This window comes from Ailuropoda melanoleuca, chromosome 7, assembly GCF_002007445.2.
Source record: "Ailuropoda melanoleuca isolate Jingjing chromosome 7, ASM200744v2, whole genome shotgun sequence".
In the NCBI taxonomy this organism is placed as follows: domain Eukaryota; kingdom Metazoa; phylum Chordata; class Mammalia; order Carnivora; family Ursidae; genus Ailuropoda; species Ailuropoda melanoleuca.
In genome coordinates this window covers 70,156,090-70,172,826 of record NC_048224.1, presented here as the reverse complement: position 1 = coordinate 70,172,826, position 16,737 = coordinate 70,156,090, and the positions used below count along the sequence as shown (strand labels likewise).

The following is a 16,737-nucleotide window of genomic DNA, read 5'->3' as shown; positions in this document are numbered from 1 at the left end:
CGCGGGGGGCGCTGGCATCCTGCGGGGTGGGCGAGGGCAGGGCGAGGGCAGGGCGGGCGCGGGGCTGAGCGCGCGGGGCCGGTGCCCATGCGGCTGTCTCCTCCACCGGAGTCCATTTTGGTTCCCTGAAGGCGCGGCGTGGTGCATGATGCAACCCCGAGTGAGTAAGCGTGGACGACCTGGCGCCGCCGTGATGCCGGCCGCGCGCGCCCGCCAGCGACCCCGCGCCGGGACCCTCCGGGTGGTCGGGGTGGGCAGGGTCGGGAGCGGCAGCGGGTACGCGGGCCGGGCCGGGCCGGGAGGCATCCGGAGGCCTGCCCTTACATGGCGCGGAGCAGAGCACCCCGCCCCGCCACGAGGTCCGCGATGTGTCATCGCCTCGGTGGGAGCCCGCCCTGCGGCCGCGGGGGTGGTCCTGCGGCAGGTGGCTGGCCTGGGGACAGCGGCGCACCCCCGCACCCTGCGTGCGGCGCCCACCTCTCTTCCGTAGAACTCGTGTCACGCCCCGGCCCGCCTACACTTCTTGTCTGAGTTTCCAGGGTTATTACGGGGAAGTTCCCCCCCNTTCCCCCCCCCCCCCGGGTGGGCTTCCTTGTGACCCGATTTGACCTGTGAAGGCTGAGTTCTTCAAGCCTTCCAGATGGTTTGGAGCGAGAGGAGAGGAAGTTCTTCCGGCTTAATAAAGACAACCTTTTCCCAGTGTGTTCCTTTCTGCGCAGTAGAAAACTTCCGAGACCGGGCAGGTCAAGCAGGCATTCTAAAGCTGTGTGTACACAGAGCAGCCGTTGTGCTGTAGTACTACTACAGAGTGCTGTTTTAGCTCCTTCCCCTTTTCAGTGGGTGTGGGAACCAGATACCAGTGGTGTTTGACTTGTAAGATTAGGATAGTAGAGACATGTGCCTTCAGGAAGAAAACTGCACCTCTCAATACACGCGGTGGGGCTCTCGAGAAGAAACCTAGAGTTGTGTTCTCTTCCAGATTAGATATAGGAGGAGAGGGTTGGGATTTCAGTTCCCAGGTATATTTCCCTAAAAATGTGCTCTTTAGAATTTGTCCAGCGGAACTGTGTATGTTGGCATGTGGCTGAATTTTTTAATTGTCTTTAAGTTGAATTATAATTTATTTGGGAGTTAATAGTAACATTTCTTGCCCTTTATGTTTGGTTCAGATAATAGGAAACCATGATACATTTATTCCCCTGATATTTTTAGTTGGTCTCGGTGGAAATTATCCTTATTTTTATATGAACACACCTTCAGTCATTAAAACAAAAGGTCTTATTTAAGTCACATAATCAAAATAGAAGTTAGGGGGCAAAGTCAACAATGGATTAAAATAGTTTTCAAAGTTTTAGCATATTCCGATCATGTTAATCATTGCAGATAAATTTAAAGAGTATCAAAGGAGTTTTGACGAAACAAACAGGACAAAACTTAATAGAGATCAGAAATGTACACAGTTGTTTGAATCTGGATTTGAGCCACATGAGTGCTCTTATGCACGTAATTATTTGCTTTAGAGGAAAAGGCTTAGAAGACAAGATTGCTGACCTCGGGGAGCTTGAATTCTAAGACACGTTCATTGTATCTGGTATAAGTACATGTTTATTGATTGTTCTAGTCTGGAGTTTCTTTTCTACTAAGACCAGTAAAAATATGTAATTATGTTGGCGGGCCCAGCATTATGTCTAATTGGATTAATCCCTTTTCATTATTAACTATGTATTTGGAGGTATTGGTTTATTAATCCTAGGGAGGAATTTGAAATAGGAATAAGTAATGGAGGGAAACATTTTCCTGTAACCCAGACGCATCTTGTAACTGTTTATCATTCCACCTGGTTCTTGGTCCTCATTCCAAGCAGGGCTTATGGATGGGACCGTCGTGTTTTTCTGTATGATTGGTCTCTTCAGGCCTGGGGCCTGTCTCTACCACTGCCCTGTTCCAGTCAAGGGCAGATCCCATGAACCATGAGGACTTTGCTTTTACTTTGGGTGAGGTGGGGAACCATCAGAGGATTACTTTAAATGCTGTATGGAGAAGAGATGGAGGTGGGGGAAGTGGGCAGGCACAGAAGCAGGAAGACCAGTTCAGACTTGTAACTTAAGTCTGGAATAAAATCCAATTCCAGGTTATTTGTGCCCAAGAGTGAGTGGCCATATGTCATTTTCTTGAGAGGTGATGGCGGCTTGGGCAGGGGTGAAAATGGTAGAGGTGTGAAGTGGTTGAGTTCTGCTCCACCTGTAGGCTTACCACTTGTTCCATCTGTAGATTTTAAAGGGAGACTCAACAGGCTTGGCCAGTGGATTTCATGTGAGGTGTGAAAGAGGTCAAATACGATTCCAAGGAGTAGAGCTGCCATATTAACGAGATGAGGAAGGTGGAGGAATGAGCATGTTGGGAAGGACTTTTTTAAAAGTCACAACTGACTTTTTTTTAGACATTTCCATCCTCAAGGGTCAGGGCTGAACTAGATCTGTCCTCTCAGGGGCCCTTCTCAAGTACGTGACTGCATTGTAGCCACCTGCCCCAGGGGTGGTGTCTTCCTTCTTTTTCACCTAGCTTTCTTGCTTCCTCACACCTGACTTGGGGGATCTCTTGCTTGCAGACTCCCTGTGTTCCCCTGCCACCTTCCAGTAGGCACCTTGGCCGCGGGTTTGTCCCACGGCCAGGATGGGGACCCTCTGCTACATGGGGTATGCCTCCTTTTTCATTCTTGGGCACTTCAGGGCAGGGGTGCCCAGGGGTTTCTTGTGCTATAGGTCACTGGCACTGGATCCCAGGTCAAGGTTCTGTCCACCACAAGGATTTAGGTCTCCTCAGCCACAGAATAGAGGAGTACCATCTCTCATGGCTAATTAACAGCCTTGTAGTAAACTTGAGGGGTATCTCTCCTCTTTCTCCATAATGCATTTCCCCCAGCTCCAAAGCAGCTTTGGAAAGAACCACCCCTGCAATTGTTCAAACTGCCTCCGAGTTTTTCCTGGGAGGTTTAGTGCATTTGCCATCTGTGAGTCAGAAGAATGGGCAACAAATCAGTAAAACAGTTTGGTGGACTGCTAAATATGTTCATTCCACTCTAAAGATATTCCTTCAGATCTGTGGCATTGGCAGACCTGTGAATGAGGCTGGTTACCTTACCCCTTGGTCAGGACTCATTCCTTCCAGGAGCAGTCTGTAGGAGAGTCATTTCTGGACATTGGAATAGATTCTGGCATAGGGTTGACCCATCCTGCCACACCCAATGGCTTTCATTTGGTTTTTTCCCCCTGTTGATTGTCAGTAATAGTTCGGACTCCCAGATGGTACATTCTGGTGACCAATCAGCATAAACGAGTTAGAGCCGTGTGTAGTTAGGGGCCTTTCCAGCTTCAGGGCAGCCTGAGACGCTGTGCCCTGAGATGAAGGAGGCTGCTTTGGGGAGCTGAGGACAAGTAGTACGAATGCTGGGAACCACGCCACTACAGGCTTCTGGCGTCCTGGCTTGGCTGCTCTGGGCAGCTGCCAGAGAGGCATTTAGACTTTCTCAACCCCGTGGACTTGCTCCATCCATAGACTGGGGAAGCCTTCCTGCTCTGCCTCATGATAACGAAGCTCACAAACTATGAATTCCATAGTATTCTTTGGATGAATAAAGGTACCAAATCAGTACCTTTAGATTTCTTTCATGAAGGAAGTCCTTTCTGTTACCAGTCTACTATTCTGATGATGGCAACCAGAAATCAAGCTCAGGGACGCCTTCAAAGGCTGCTGCCGGGTGGACTTATCTGAAGGTGGAGGAAGGAATGTCCCTCAGCTTCCCTGGGCCGTGATATTTCTCTGTCATCTCTCCCTTTCTCCCGAGGGGGTCGCGGCTCATTCTTCCCTCCTCTGGAGGCACAGAGGGCGTGGGCAGTTCTGCTTCCTTAAGGTCCTGCATGTCTGCTCCAGAGCTTTCTCCAGGATGTTTGAGATAACGTTCTTGACTGTGAGAACAAGCACATTCTTTCCCATTTGTGCAGGGGCGGGTCCTGACCTCCGTGTGCTCCACGAAGGGCGCATTCTGTGTTGTAGTGGCACACTGGCAGCGCTGACTCCCGGGTGCGGGGAAGTGGCCTCTGCTCTGCGTGGCCAGCCTCAGTTCTCCGTGGATCGTGCACTGTGGGGTCACAGGAGATGCCATGGGCCCCTCATGCAGAAAGGGCTGGGTCCCTGAGTGGGGTCTACTAACAGGATAAGTGCCTTTCCTAATGTATTTCGCACATTTAAATTCTTTCCCATATTGTTTGAATTTGAATAATAATCGGCTTCTCCTGCCTACCTTACAGGATTGAGAGGATTTGAGTGAGGTCATCTGTGTTAGGTACTTGACACAGCTTCTGGCACACAGCAGGTGCTTAAAATGAATGTGAACTATTTTACTAGAACTAGAAAGAAAACTCAGTTCTTTGGTTTAGGTGTGGAGAACAGTAATTCTTTTTTTTTCTTTAAGATTTTATTTATTTATTTGACAGAGAGACAGCCAGCAAGAGAAGGAATACAAGCAGGGGGAGTGGGAGAGGAAGAAGCAGGCTCCCAGCGGAGCAGGGACCCTGATGTGGGGCTCAATCCCAGGACCCTGGGATCATGACCTGAGCTGAAGGCAGACACTTAACGACTGAGCCACCGAGGCGCCCCGGACAACAGTAATTCTTATAACAAGTTTGATTTGCTCTCCCGTTTTGCCCAGGCGTTAAAGTACAGTCCCTTTCCCTTGGAATTGTGTATAGATTGCAGGGGGTGGATGTAGTGCCAAGGTGTTGGGGGGACATTGAGCCTCTGAGGCCTCTGCTGACCCAGGTCCAGGATCTGTGGATGTGACCCTAGTTCCTGTACCATTGTCCCCTTTAGACCCAAAGGGCTCTCTTTACCACTGACCTTTTACAGTTGAGGTCATGGAGGGCATTCTGCGGCCTTTTTGCCACAATGGGGAAGGGAGACATGGGGGGAGGAACCACAGTCTCTGGGGCTGTGCTGGGTCTGACTGCTTTGGTGACCTTGAAGCCATAAACTCTTTGGGGACCAGGTACCTCCCTGGGTGGGGGGGGTCAGGTTCTTTTAGATCTCAGATCCATACCCTTTGGGTTTAGCCGCTCCTCTGGAAAGCTGAGCTGATGGCCCAGTGGTTGCCAGTGTGTGTCCGTGTGCGCCGGTGTAAGACTGAGAAAGCGTGTGTGTGTGTGTGTGTGTGTGTGTGTGTGTGTGTGTATGTATGTGTGTGTGTTTGGGGGGTTTATCTACCCTCATCATAAACATCCTGACACATTTTGTCCAAATTACCCTGAGGGCTTTGGGTTTAGAAACCAAAGCCGAACACTTAGGGCCATCTCTGTTTTCCACCTTATTTCATCCTTTCCTGGAGGTGACAGCAGAGGGTCCCCTAGTGCCTTGGGGTACGGGTGGTGGGCACCTCACCTGGGGCAGCAGTGGGAAGGCAAGGGAGGAAACCCACGTTTACTACTCACTGTTACTTCATCACAGTGTTGTAACTGTTGTCTTCCTATCTTAAGGTCCCTTGGAAGTGTATCTTCTTATCTGTCTATTGAGTGCTATTAACCAGAGTCTATTACATCAAATAGGAAGGAAGGGAGAGGCCCGGGGCTGGGTATGATTAAGATTCACCAGCACTTACTGAGTACTCACTGTGTGCTTGGCACTTTATGTTTTCATGTAATCCTTATAGCTGCCCAGCTACTATTTTGAGTGATGGGAAACAGAAGCCCTGAGAAGTGACACAAGTTGCCCATAGGTAAGCGCCCTTGGGCAGTAAGTGGCAGAACGAGGATTTGAACCCTATGGGCCTGTCTGTGAGTCCTGACTGTCACTGTGCTTTAGGTCTGTGGGTGGCAGCTTGTGCCTGGCGCCAGCCTCCCCTGGGAGTGTGTTCTCGCATGCCGCATGGAGTGGGCAGTGCCAGGCCTGAGATTTCAGCCCACACACCTGCAGCCGCTCCACCCCATGCCCCCTTGTTTCTGACTGAGCCCTGGAGCCACGCCGCTGGACAGCACCCTGCTTTTCCTCCACTCCTGCCGGCCTGGAACGCAGTGCTTTCCTCCCTCCGTGCCCACGGCGGAGTCCTGCGTCTGGCACAGCTGGGCTCTGGTTCCCCTGGACAGCTGTGCGGGGAGGCGGCCAGACCAGGAGCTGGCGTGTGTGGTGGGCATCAGCGGGGCTGCGGGCTGACAGGGTCTTGGTTTGGCATCCTGGTCACCAGAGCGGAACTGGATGTGGGAGTTGCTGCCCAGGCACCGGGGAGCTCTGTTTCACTCCTGCACGTGCAGCCATCCGGGCTCTAGGAGAGTCCTCTGCAGGGTGTTGTGTGGGAACCAGGAAGTTCGCATGGGGGCAGTCATCCTCCTTCTGGGGACCCAGGTCTTGACTTCTGATTTCCCTAGTATGCCGAGGAGGGCTGTCCCAGCCAGGGAAGTGGCCAGGGCCATGAAGCTGGCAGGTGGAGCAGGGACAACTTTCTTACCCCTCCTGCCTTTCTCCTCCTTTTCTCCTGCCCTGTTCCTGCCTTGTTTGTCTAACATCTCGAACTCTAAAGAAAAGTTGCAGGAGCAGTACAAGGAGCTCCTGTCTGCTCTTTTCTCAAATTCACCCCAGTGTTTGTATTTTGCTCCTTCTAAGAACTTTCTGTGTAAGTATCTGCAGCTCCATCGATCTGTCTGCACACACCTGTATGTGTTTTTTCTTGAATGATCTGAGAGTGAGCTGAAGACATCATGCCCTTTTATTTACCCCTATAGACTTCAGTGTGTATTTCCTAAGAATAAGGATGTTCTCTTGCATTACCACAGTATGATACCCGAATCAGGAAATTAAACATTGATTCACATTGTTATCTAGTCAACAGTCCCTATTCGACTTTCAGTTGTCCAGATAATGTCCTTCCTAGCCATCTATATACATAAAATATATGTAATTTTGTGTGTGGGGGAGATGATCTTTCAAAGGAACTATGGTCTAAATTTCCAACTCATAAGCCTTTTTGAGAAAAAATGTTTCTGAAAGTTAGAATGCTCATTGTGAAAAATTTGGAAACTACAGAAAAATAAGAGAAGGGGAAAATAAAAATCATTTGTAATTCCAGCACAGAGGCTTAGCGCTAGGCTGGGTAAAGGGCTTGCAGAAATGTGGGTGTGGAAGGCTTTCGCTCGGGGTGACCTGGTCACCCAGACCCACAACGCAGACGTGCAGGGCAGGAGCCCATGGTGTCCTTGGGGTATGGGGAGGAACAGGCTCCCTGTCTGGAGTGGAGCAGAGGGGAACCTTTTTCTTGCCCCTGCCCACCTCTTGGGGCGGTTGCCCACCTGAGCAGGTGAACTTAACCACCTCGGGGTAGGGGAGGGTGGAGATCACTAGTAAATACCCAGAACTTGTTCAAGACTTGAAAAGAAGTGTTGCAGGTCCTCTCTTGTCCGATGTATATATACCCCTGACTTCCTAGACTTAGCGGAGGGGGGAGGATGGGCATGGGCCTCAATCCAGAGAAATGGTGCTGGCCTCTTGGCAAGTATCTTGTGGTTACTTAACATACTTGTTAGGCTTGCCTGTTGTTGAACCTCTTGGGCCCCTGCTAGAGGGCCAGTGGAGAAATAGGGGGTAAAATTCTAAATTGTGAATTTTGCTCTTTGTCAATGACTATGCTGCCCAAAAGTTCCTGGGGGAAGGATTCAGAACTTTCTTGGGAAGTGTGGATCTTGCTCCTGCATTTCATTTATGCAGGCTACCACCCTCTTTGTCATCACCAGCGATAACTGAAAGGGGCTCACTTTTTCCTGGCCTGGAAGGGGTCTTCGCTGAGTAGGATCTGGGATCTGGAATGGTTTTGTTCCAAGAAGCTGCTATCGCCTTGTCCACAGCTCCCCATCCATTGTACCTCAGTTTCCCTGAGCTGTAAACCTGCCTTATGTGTGAAAAAGGGCTTCTGAAGGGCGTGATCAAAAGCCTCAAGTATTTTTCCATGTGTTTATTTTTTCTTCTCCTGCACCAGACCTTCTCCTTGAAGGAGCTGGCCTTGAGAGTGACAGGGTGGGCAGCCGCCCAGACTGTGGACACCCTGCTGAGGCCACGGAACTCCTAACCTGGATGGGCCAGGACCGGAGGGTTGCTCTTCAAAGAAATCCTTTGAAGTGCAAACATTTCCTTTCCTGAAAAGAAGGGAAATTGAAATGAAAACCTATTGTTCTGTGCAGACAATGTTCTTTTGGATCAAAGAGGGAGTGAGGCTTATAAAGGGAGATTCACAAACTACACCTTAATGTGGTGCATGGTGACAAAGGTGTGACTGTGTTGATGTCCGCTGCCCAGGCTCTGTGAGTTGGTAAGATTGTATTTTTCTCCCTTACCTAAGGTCCTAAATCTAGGTTTTTCATGCTGTATTTAACTATGTCTCTTGTTTGTGTTTTTTCTTGTGTTAAGCATTTAGAAGTGTCTTTTGGTAAATTATGACACCATCCAGGATGGAATATTAGGTAGCCAATGAAAATGGCATTTTCTTTCTTTCTTTTTTTTTTAAAGATTTGTTTATTCATTTTAGGGGGTCAGAGGGACAGAGGGAGAGGGAGAGAATATCAAGCAGACTCCCTGTGGAGCATGGAGCCTGAGGTGGGGCTTGATCCCACGACCCCGAGATCTTGACCCAAGCAGAAACCAAGAATTGGATGCTCAACCGAGCCACCCAGGTGCCCTGAAAATGGCATTTTCAAAGAATAGTTAGTCTTCTGGGAAAAACTTTGCTGTTAAAAGTGCAAGTAAAGTCTGGATGCAGTGTTCTGTGTTCAGTATTATCTTATCTGAGAGATATATGTTTGCACAGAAAGGAAACACTGTTAAAATTGGACTTTGGTTTGTTTACTGATATGTATGTAGCACCTAAAATAATGCTTAACAAATACTTGTTGAATGGATATTTTCATAGTTAGTAAAATAATATTATTTTTTATTTTTTTATTTTTAGAGAGAGCATGTGCAATTGGGGAGGGGAGAGAGGGACAGAGGGAGAGGGAGAGAGAGACTCTTAAGCAGGCTCCATGTTCTGTGTGGAGCCTGATGCGGGGTTGGATCTCACAACCCTGAGATCATGACAGGTCAAAATCAAGAGTCCAACACTTAACCAACTGAGCCACCCAAGCACCCCAATAAGACAGTAGTATTTTAAAGGAGGAATGTTTTTGGACTAAATAGTAACATTTTGGCAGGTGGAAAGAACAATAAATTATTTTAAATTTCTATTGTACTTCTGCCCTGGCATCTCAGTTTGGGGCTTACTTTGTTTTTTGGTACAAATATGTTCCACGTTTTGTACTTTGGTACAAATCATACTGTGAATGAGTGACTTTGACGTTTCTGTTTTTGGAATAGTCCTCTGCTATTGAAGTTAGAGTATCAGAATGTTAATTTTTCCTGGGCTGGCTCTTAGGCACTTTCACAGATGGGGTAAAATCATATCTGTTCACATACTCTGTAGCCGATGTACCATTGGAGCAGCTTGTTCTGTCCCGTTGTTGAGAATTTTTGCCTGGTTTGTCCAGGATGTCTCATCTTTGAGTATTAATACTACCATGAGAAACTGCCTGTACATTGTCCTGATTTCTCAATTATAAGTTCTTTAAAAACACAGTATCTCATCCTTACCTGCAATGTAGGTTAGCTTTGAAAATGGCCCTAGTCTTGGTGGTTTTTTGCAGGGAGGGTGAATGTTACAGCCACGCGTACCTGTCCTAGGTCAGATCGTTTCATTCCTATCAGAAGGACACAGGCACTTAGTTTTCAGAGCTGTATTCGCAGCCTTTCCACCATGCCGTCCACACAGGGTTCTGGAAGCCTGGTCTTTGGGAAAGCTTTCTTCGGGCTGTTTGGGATAAACTGGTGGCACCCACACACTGGTTCTCCTGAGGGTGGCGGCTTGCAGACTCCGGTGGCTGCAGTCCACAGTAACAAATCAGTTTATATCGTGATCAAGTACACACACAGGGACATACATGTCTATAGATTAAAATGAACGTTTCCATGCAACAACATCACCCATTATTGTACCTGTGGTGCTTTCTGATAATTTTTAATCTTTTCTGTTGCACATTAAAAAAAAAAAAAAATCCTGGTGGCAGCTTGCAGTTTGCAAACGCTGTGAGACTTGAGCATGTTAGCCTGCAACCCCACCGGCCACCTCGCCTTGGTGGCCTGAATTTCAGGTTTGCTGGGCTGGGGCATGGGATGCATTCTGTGTCCAGACCGATTTGGACAAAGGCAGTGAGGGGATAGAGGTTTCTTTTCGTGGTGCTTTGAGGGTTTCTAACTGAAGTGGACATTCTTGTTGGTGATGATTCCCAAGAAGGTGCATAGGGACACAGGGCAAGACCTGTGTGAGTTCTTGGTGTGGTTTCCTGCCGATGGAAACAAGGTGGGCTCCGTCTTTCGCTCCCTTCACGTGCTGGTGGTTTAAAGGTGCCCTGGTCAGGCTACGTGTGATTTTTCAGAGATGGCCCAAACGTTTGTTAATTTCAGCATTCTGAAAAGTCTTTTTTTGAGTTTATTTTATTCACTGTGATTTGAGGAAGAACCTATCTGAAAGATGAGCCTTTCAGAGTTAAGGATTTGTGGGAAGAAAAGGGAGAAAAGATGCATTAATGGAAATATTAATTTTTGGACTTTCAAGTCTGGTGGATTAAAATTGAACAGAGTATTGAAAATATAATATTAGTAGTAGCAATCATATCATTAAAGTTTTCCTTGAAAAGTTTGAATGGATTTTATATAAACTGGAGTCTTGCTTGAGAATCATTTGATTTTTTTTTTTTTTGGTTAGAAGATAAATATTTTTAGGTACCAAGTCAGTGTATATAATTCTTTTTTTTTTTTTTTAAGATTTACTTATTTATTTGGAAGGGAGGAGAGGGGCAGAGGGAGAGAATCTCAAGCAGACTCCCTGCTGAGCATGGAGCCCCATTTAGGGCTCAGTCCCAGGACCCATGGGATCATGGCCTGAACCAAAACCAAGAATCGTATGCTTAACTGACTGAGCCACTCAGGCTCCCCTGTGTATACAATTCTTAAAACAATTGTAAATCAGGGGAATTGATTCTGTGAGCAAGAGCATAGTAACAGAAGAGAATCAGAACAAGATAAGTTGCCTACTTTGTTGAAACATTGTACAAATATCTGTCCTTGTTTCTTGTAAACTTCTTTTATTTATTATGCTTCTCAATAATAATAAATTTATTGTAAGAATTCAGAGTACTTAGTTTACAGTCTTTTAAAAATTCATCTGTGAGAAACAGATATTCCCACCACTACTGATACTATTTGAGAAGAACCCTCATGAACTTGATTTTATGCTCTTACATATGTTAATATTATTTGACATAGGGGATAATCTGTAATTGTAATTGTGTAACATCCCTCATAAATCTATAACCTCAAATTTGTAGCAGTTGGTTTTGTTAAAAAAAACCCCACTTTTGTTAGAAGACATTTCTTTCTTTCTAGAGGGCAATCTTGGGTGATATTAGGCAAGAACATTCATTAATTCTTTGAGTACTCTGATTTGAATTGGGAAGAATGCTTTACTAGTCTTAGAGTTGGATACAATTGGAATTTTGGAAATTATCAGGAATAGTTTGTGGCAGGATTCAGGCCTGATTACTGAAAGTCTCTCAGGTCTGTGGTCTGATGAGTCAGACAAGGGAATTGCCACCCTAGATTTCTTGGGTGATTTTGACTGAGGGCAGAGGCTGGGGAGGAGAACATACTCTGTGCAAAGTCCCACCAGATTCCTGTTACTTCTGGCTGTCTGTTAACCATATTGCCTTGAGGATCTGCAAGGGAGTTCTTGCTCAATCATCCCAGAGAGCCTTTGAGCTGGTGGGGGGTTTGGAGCTACTTAGGGGTGTTGGCTCCCCCACAGGGGTCTCTTTCCAGCAAGGTGTGTGTGACTGTGCACGTGAAGGAAATACCATTTGCCGTGGAGAGAGAGTGAGAGCAAGGATAGAGGAAGGGGGCTCATCCCTCCATCCTGATGCTTTGTGGGAGCAAGCAGCACCGCCCCAAGTTCAAATGAGAAATGGCTCAGAAACTGTGGTTCTCTCCCCTTCTTCTAGAATGCTCTTGCCACTAGACAAGACCTGCTCTTGAGCTCACAGGACTTTATGGCCCACTGTATTATGTGTATGAGCATGGATATAGGCTCCTTTAAAATTCTGTGGCCTGAAGCCAAGTCCTGCTAGGTCTAGATATCACAAAAGGCCCACACCTATTATAGATGCAGTTGTACACTAATAAGATAAAATTTAAAGCTAGGGACGAGAACAACCATGTCATATTTTGTTTCTGGAAATGTAACATGCAAAGCAAGAGACTTTGACTGTATTGTGTGTGGTGGATGGATTTTGCAATATGCCCCTTCCTTACTACTTTTGCTCTTCCATCACTGTCTAGAAAGCATGGAAGTAAGCACACACATATGGATTGGACAGATGTAATAGGGCAGGCATTAAGGAGAGAGAAAAGGGATGCATTTCAGTAAGGATGTAAGTTAAATAACTTGCATAATGTAATAGTGCCTTTCATAGCCTAAGGTCAGACTTCAGGAGGCCCTAAACTACTGAGACCGGTACACGCACACAGATCATTCCCTGGGGATCTCCCTGAGATGCAGGTCTGATTCAGCAGGTCTGGAGTGGGCATTTCTAACCAGCTCCTGGGATCTCTTGGATGAGCAGGCATCTGTCCACCTCTGGAACCTGGAACTCAGAAGACCTAAGCTCCCAAGGACAGGACCCAGGCACATTTGTCTTTGTGGCTCCAGGACCTGGAGCAGTCCCTGGTATTGAGTAAATGCTCAAAAGATGCCTTTTCAAGAGGTCAAGCAGTTTTTGTCCCAGAGCCCATAGGCTTCAGGTTCCCCGGGGTGGGAGGGGTGTGGGGCCCGTTGGTGTACTCATTCCTGACCAACCTGATTATCTGTTTACAGCCGACTGCAGATAGGAAGTGGTAAGTCAGACTGTAGAGGTGGGGCTTCTAACCCTGGGGAGAAGTGATAGCCGAGGCCCTAGCAGTAGGAAGGTGGTAGAATAACATAAAAGGAGATGCAAGAAGTAAATAACCACCGTGGTTTGGGATACTTCAGCAGAGCGGCCAACAACCCTCCCCATTTCAGGAGGTCGGTGTGCATCACCATCTGCAGCTCTGTACCTTGGTTTCCCCGTCTGAAAACTGGAGAAAATTACAGTCCCCCACACTGTAGACTGTGTTGAGGATTAAATTATTAAATATATCAAGTGAGTTTAGAATATTGCCTGGTATTCAATAAATGTGAGCTATATATTTTATATCAGGATTGGTATATAAAGGGTTAAGCTTCAGCCATCAGGGAGGTTTCTGCCAAGGGAGGAATCCAGTTCCAGAGGCTGCACATACATGTGTTATTACTTTGCTGGTAAAGGAGTAGGTGTAAATTAACATGCAAAGCGATTCCTCCAGAAGGCTGGGGAGTGGTGCAATGGGCTCAGGAGAGGTTCCTACTTGTTCTCTCTTAGTCAGGAAATTCTTAATGCAAGAGATGAATGTCAGGAGCTTTCTAATTAAGGGGCAGGGGGAGACGTGCCAAGGGATGGGGCATGGCGGTGCCAGAGCGGGTATGGGTGTCGAGGTTCCACGTCCCCTGCTCAGAAGACCATAAATCAGGGTGCCACCTCGCAAAGGAGGGCATGCATTTGGGTGGATGCTCAGGTGTTTAAGCCCCTCCTGTGTTTGGTTCTGAGCAGTTATAGAGATGGATAGCTGAAGGTAAAAGGGGTGCTCAGGCGTAGATCCCATCTGCCTCCCAGAGACTCTGGGCTTGGCCAAGGGGAGAGACTTGCGTTTGAGTAGTCAGAGAAGAACTTGGCTGCTTTTGATAGTCATTTAGTTAGAGGCTTTGTGCCTAAGACACGTATTGGCTTTGGGATATTTAAAGTTTAAGAAAGAAGGTAAGCAGAACAGTTTCTCAGAAAGCTTTGATATGTTCCTGTTCCCCCATGTTTCATAGCAAATGCTGTGAAAATCTTCAGAATTCCTCCAAAATTCCTTGATGTGAATGGCGTTCTTGTACCTGTTCACAGGGGGAAAAAAGGCAGGAGGGGGGAGCCATGGGAACAGAGTGTTACTAAATTCGGTGTGTATGATTTTTATTTTTGCTGTGTTGCCTGGGTTCCTTAATTTATATAATTATGAGAAGTCTTTCTGTCAAATGGTATATAGAAACATCATTTACATTTTTCTGTAAAATTTGAGACTTGCCATCACTTCTGTAAACACTTGTGAGCCAAGACTGGACCTTCTTGGGAGCTCCGGGGATGGCAGTGGGGATGGCAGTGGTGATGGCGGGATCAGGGCATGGGGCGGGCTGACCCGTGCCCTATACTCTGTGCTTTTTTGTAGTTTCTGCCTTTTGCCTTCCACATGTGTTGCGTTTATGAAATCCCATGATGGCATCGTTTCTTTGGGACGATCACGTTTTATTTCTGGCATCTCATACAGGAATGTAGAGGGTGGTTTCTAATCAGCCTTTCTATACTTTTCAGACTCGAAAAACCTGCACATTCTTTGTCTCACCAGGTGTTAAGATGAGCTGCTTACAGGGGTGAAACTTTGCAGTCGGGCCTGTGAATGTCACTCTGCTTTTTAGCACTCGTCACGTTGGCAGAGATAGGTCTTTCTAGATCAGCAGAGCAGCCAGGTAAGGAAATTAAGACATGTTTTAAGGAGTAGAAAATGCCTTGTAAAGGAGACCGGTTATGGCATCCGACACAGGTTCCACTCTTCATGCACGTCTGTGTATTGTCTGAACACGACAAGGGGTAACTTGTGGGATAGGGGATGTTTTTATGAACGTGCAAGGGAGTCAGATGTAGTAGGGGGCAGCATGGGCTCTAAAGATGGCTCAGTGAAAGGTGGTTAGCTCCTGGAGCCCTTTTGTCCTTTGCTGCCTAGCCACAGGGGACTCATCACATCTTCCTCCCCAAGTACCCCCAGGCTTGCCGCTCCCCCGTCAGTTAGACAAAGCCCAGAAGTCCAGAGACCTCCATGCCACTGGCCTAGCCATGGACTAAGGTGATCTTGGGCAAGGCTGAGCCACATTTTCTGCTTTTGGATTTGGAAGAGATTGGATTAGGTTGCTGTCTTTGGGGGTTCCAGCCCTTAGCAGGAAGTTGGTGACATTGCATGATTATGGAGCTACTGAAGAGCTCCATGTGGCTTGATGTCTATACTACAAAAGTAGGTGTGGAGTGGGAAAGTGGTAATCTGCTGTAGTAGAAAACAGGTCTGGCGTTGGGTTGGTGCACAGCTCTTGACTGAGAAGTGTCACCTTGGCCTGCATTAGCTCAGAAATGATGAGCCAGGCCATTAGTGCAGCCAGGGGAGCACAGTGGCTCCTGTAAAAAAAAAAAAAAAAAAGTACCTGGTAACCAGCATCCACATGGTCCACCAGACTCCCACCCCTTCCCCCTTAGGAACGCTCCAGAAGAGCCTGTATTGGTCAGAATTGTGTGTTTCCTAAGTGCATCTCTGGAAGGAGTGAGCAGTCTCAGACAAGGGTTTCGCGGCCCCATGCTGTGCTGGTGGATGTTTACCCTTGGACAAGGCCAAGAACTTCCTAGCAGGGGCAGCCGGTTGCCGGTGTCACGCGCTTGGCAGCAGTGTCCGGTTGTGTGGGGCGTCTCCTGCGGAGGCTTTGGAATGTCGGGATAGGCCATGAGAAGTTTCAGTCCCAAACTATCTCACCAGGGAAGGAGCTTGAGAGAGGTGACTTTTCAAAGGACTAGCCAGCCTTACACGTCAAAACATACACAGGTCCCATCAAAGGGAAAGGAAAGCAAGCTGGCCTGTGTTAACCCACCCAGCTTGAGTTTGGGATGAGCCCTCAGCAGCAGCAGCAAGACTGGTCTTCTGGAGACGGTGTTTTTGGAAACCCTTGCCAGTGTTCTTGCTTCTGCTTCTGCCCCACCTCCTCTGAGAGACCTATTTCTCCGCAGTGGAATGAAGAGGTCTGAAAGAGAAGGGGCGGGTTCTTGCCTGCTGCCAGGTACTGCAAGCAGAGAAAAGAGAATATGTGACTCTTTTTTAAAAAGTTTGCTGCTTTTGATGGGCTGTGACAGGGGAAGCAGTGTGGGGGGTATGGAAGGGTCACTGCTCTTCCGGCAGTGGTGAATCTTCATGGGGCACTGAGTGCCTGACTTCCAGGAGGGGACAGCAGTTGATAGCTGATGGTCACAGACTCACGTTGCTCTCTGCTCGGGAGCAGCCTTCCCTTCACCGCTGCTCCTCAGCCCTCGCCCCGTCCCGGGGTAGGCTAGCTTGGGGACAGACGGTGGGACACCCGGCACCTTTCATGGGCTTCAACTTCAAGGACCCCCTTCTTAAGGGCGTTCTGCTCAAGGTCTTTTAGATTTGCCGTAGTGGACGCGATCTGGCCTGTGACAGTTTTCTTAGTTAGACATGCAGATGTGTGGGTATAAAAATAACACACCGGTGTATTGAACAGCACACACTCAGCTGCACCACTGAGTTCACGTAAGGTTCAAAGGAGGACAAAGGATGGCAAATAGTCAAATTTGTAAAAACAGACTTCTCTTGTACAGCTGAAGCTCAGATGTCTTAAATATCTGCTCTCTGGACAGAAATCCGATAAGGGTTGTATTACAGAAGAGGGGAAATTTCTAGTCTGCAAGTCCCAAA

At 47.5% G+C, this 16,737-nt stretch overlaps 1 protein-coding gene across 5 annotated transcripts in view; it reads left to right on the top strand.

Moving 5' to 3' along the window:
• Window positions 1–4,729: 4,729 nt before the first annotated feature.
• SLC7A1 (solute carrier family 7 member 1) overlaps window positions 4,730–16,737 on the top strand; it is a 71,532-nt gene continuing 59,524 nt past the window's right edge. For 3 of the 5 annotated variants that reach the window (XM_019794700.2, XM_034665030.1, XM_034665031.1), the window contains exon 1: window positions 4,730–5,767. The gene's annotated coding sequence lies outside the window, so the exon portion shown is untranslated. Of the gene's footprint in view, window positions 5,768–14,616; window positions 14,738–16,737 lie in introns of those variants that run through there. The other 2 variants (XM_019794697.2, XM_034665027.1) reach the window with 1 other exon arrangement.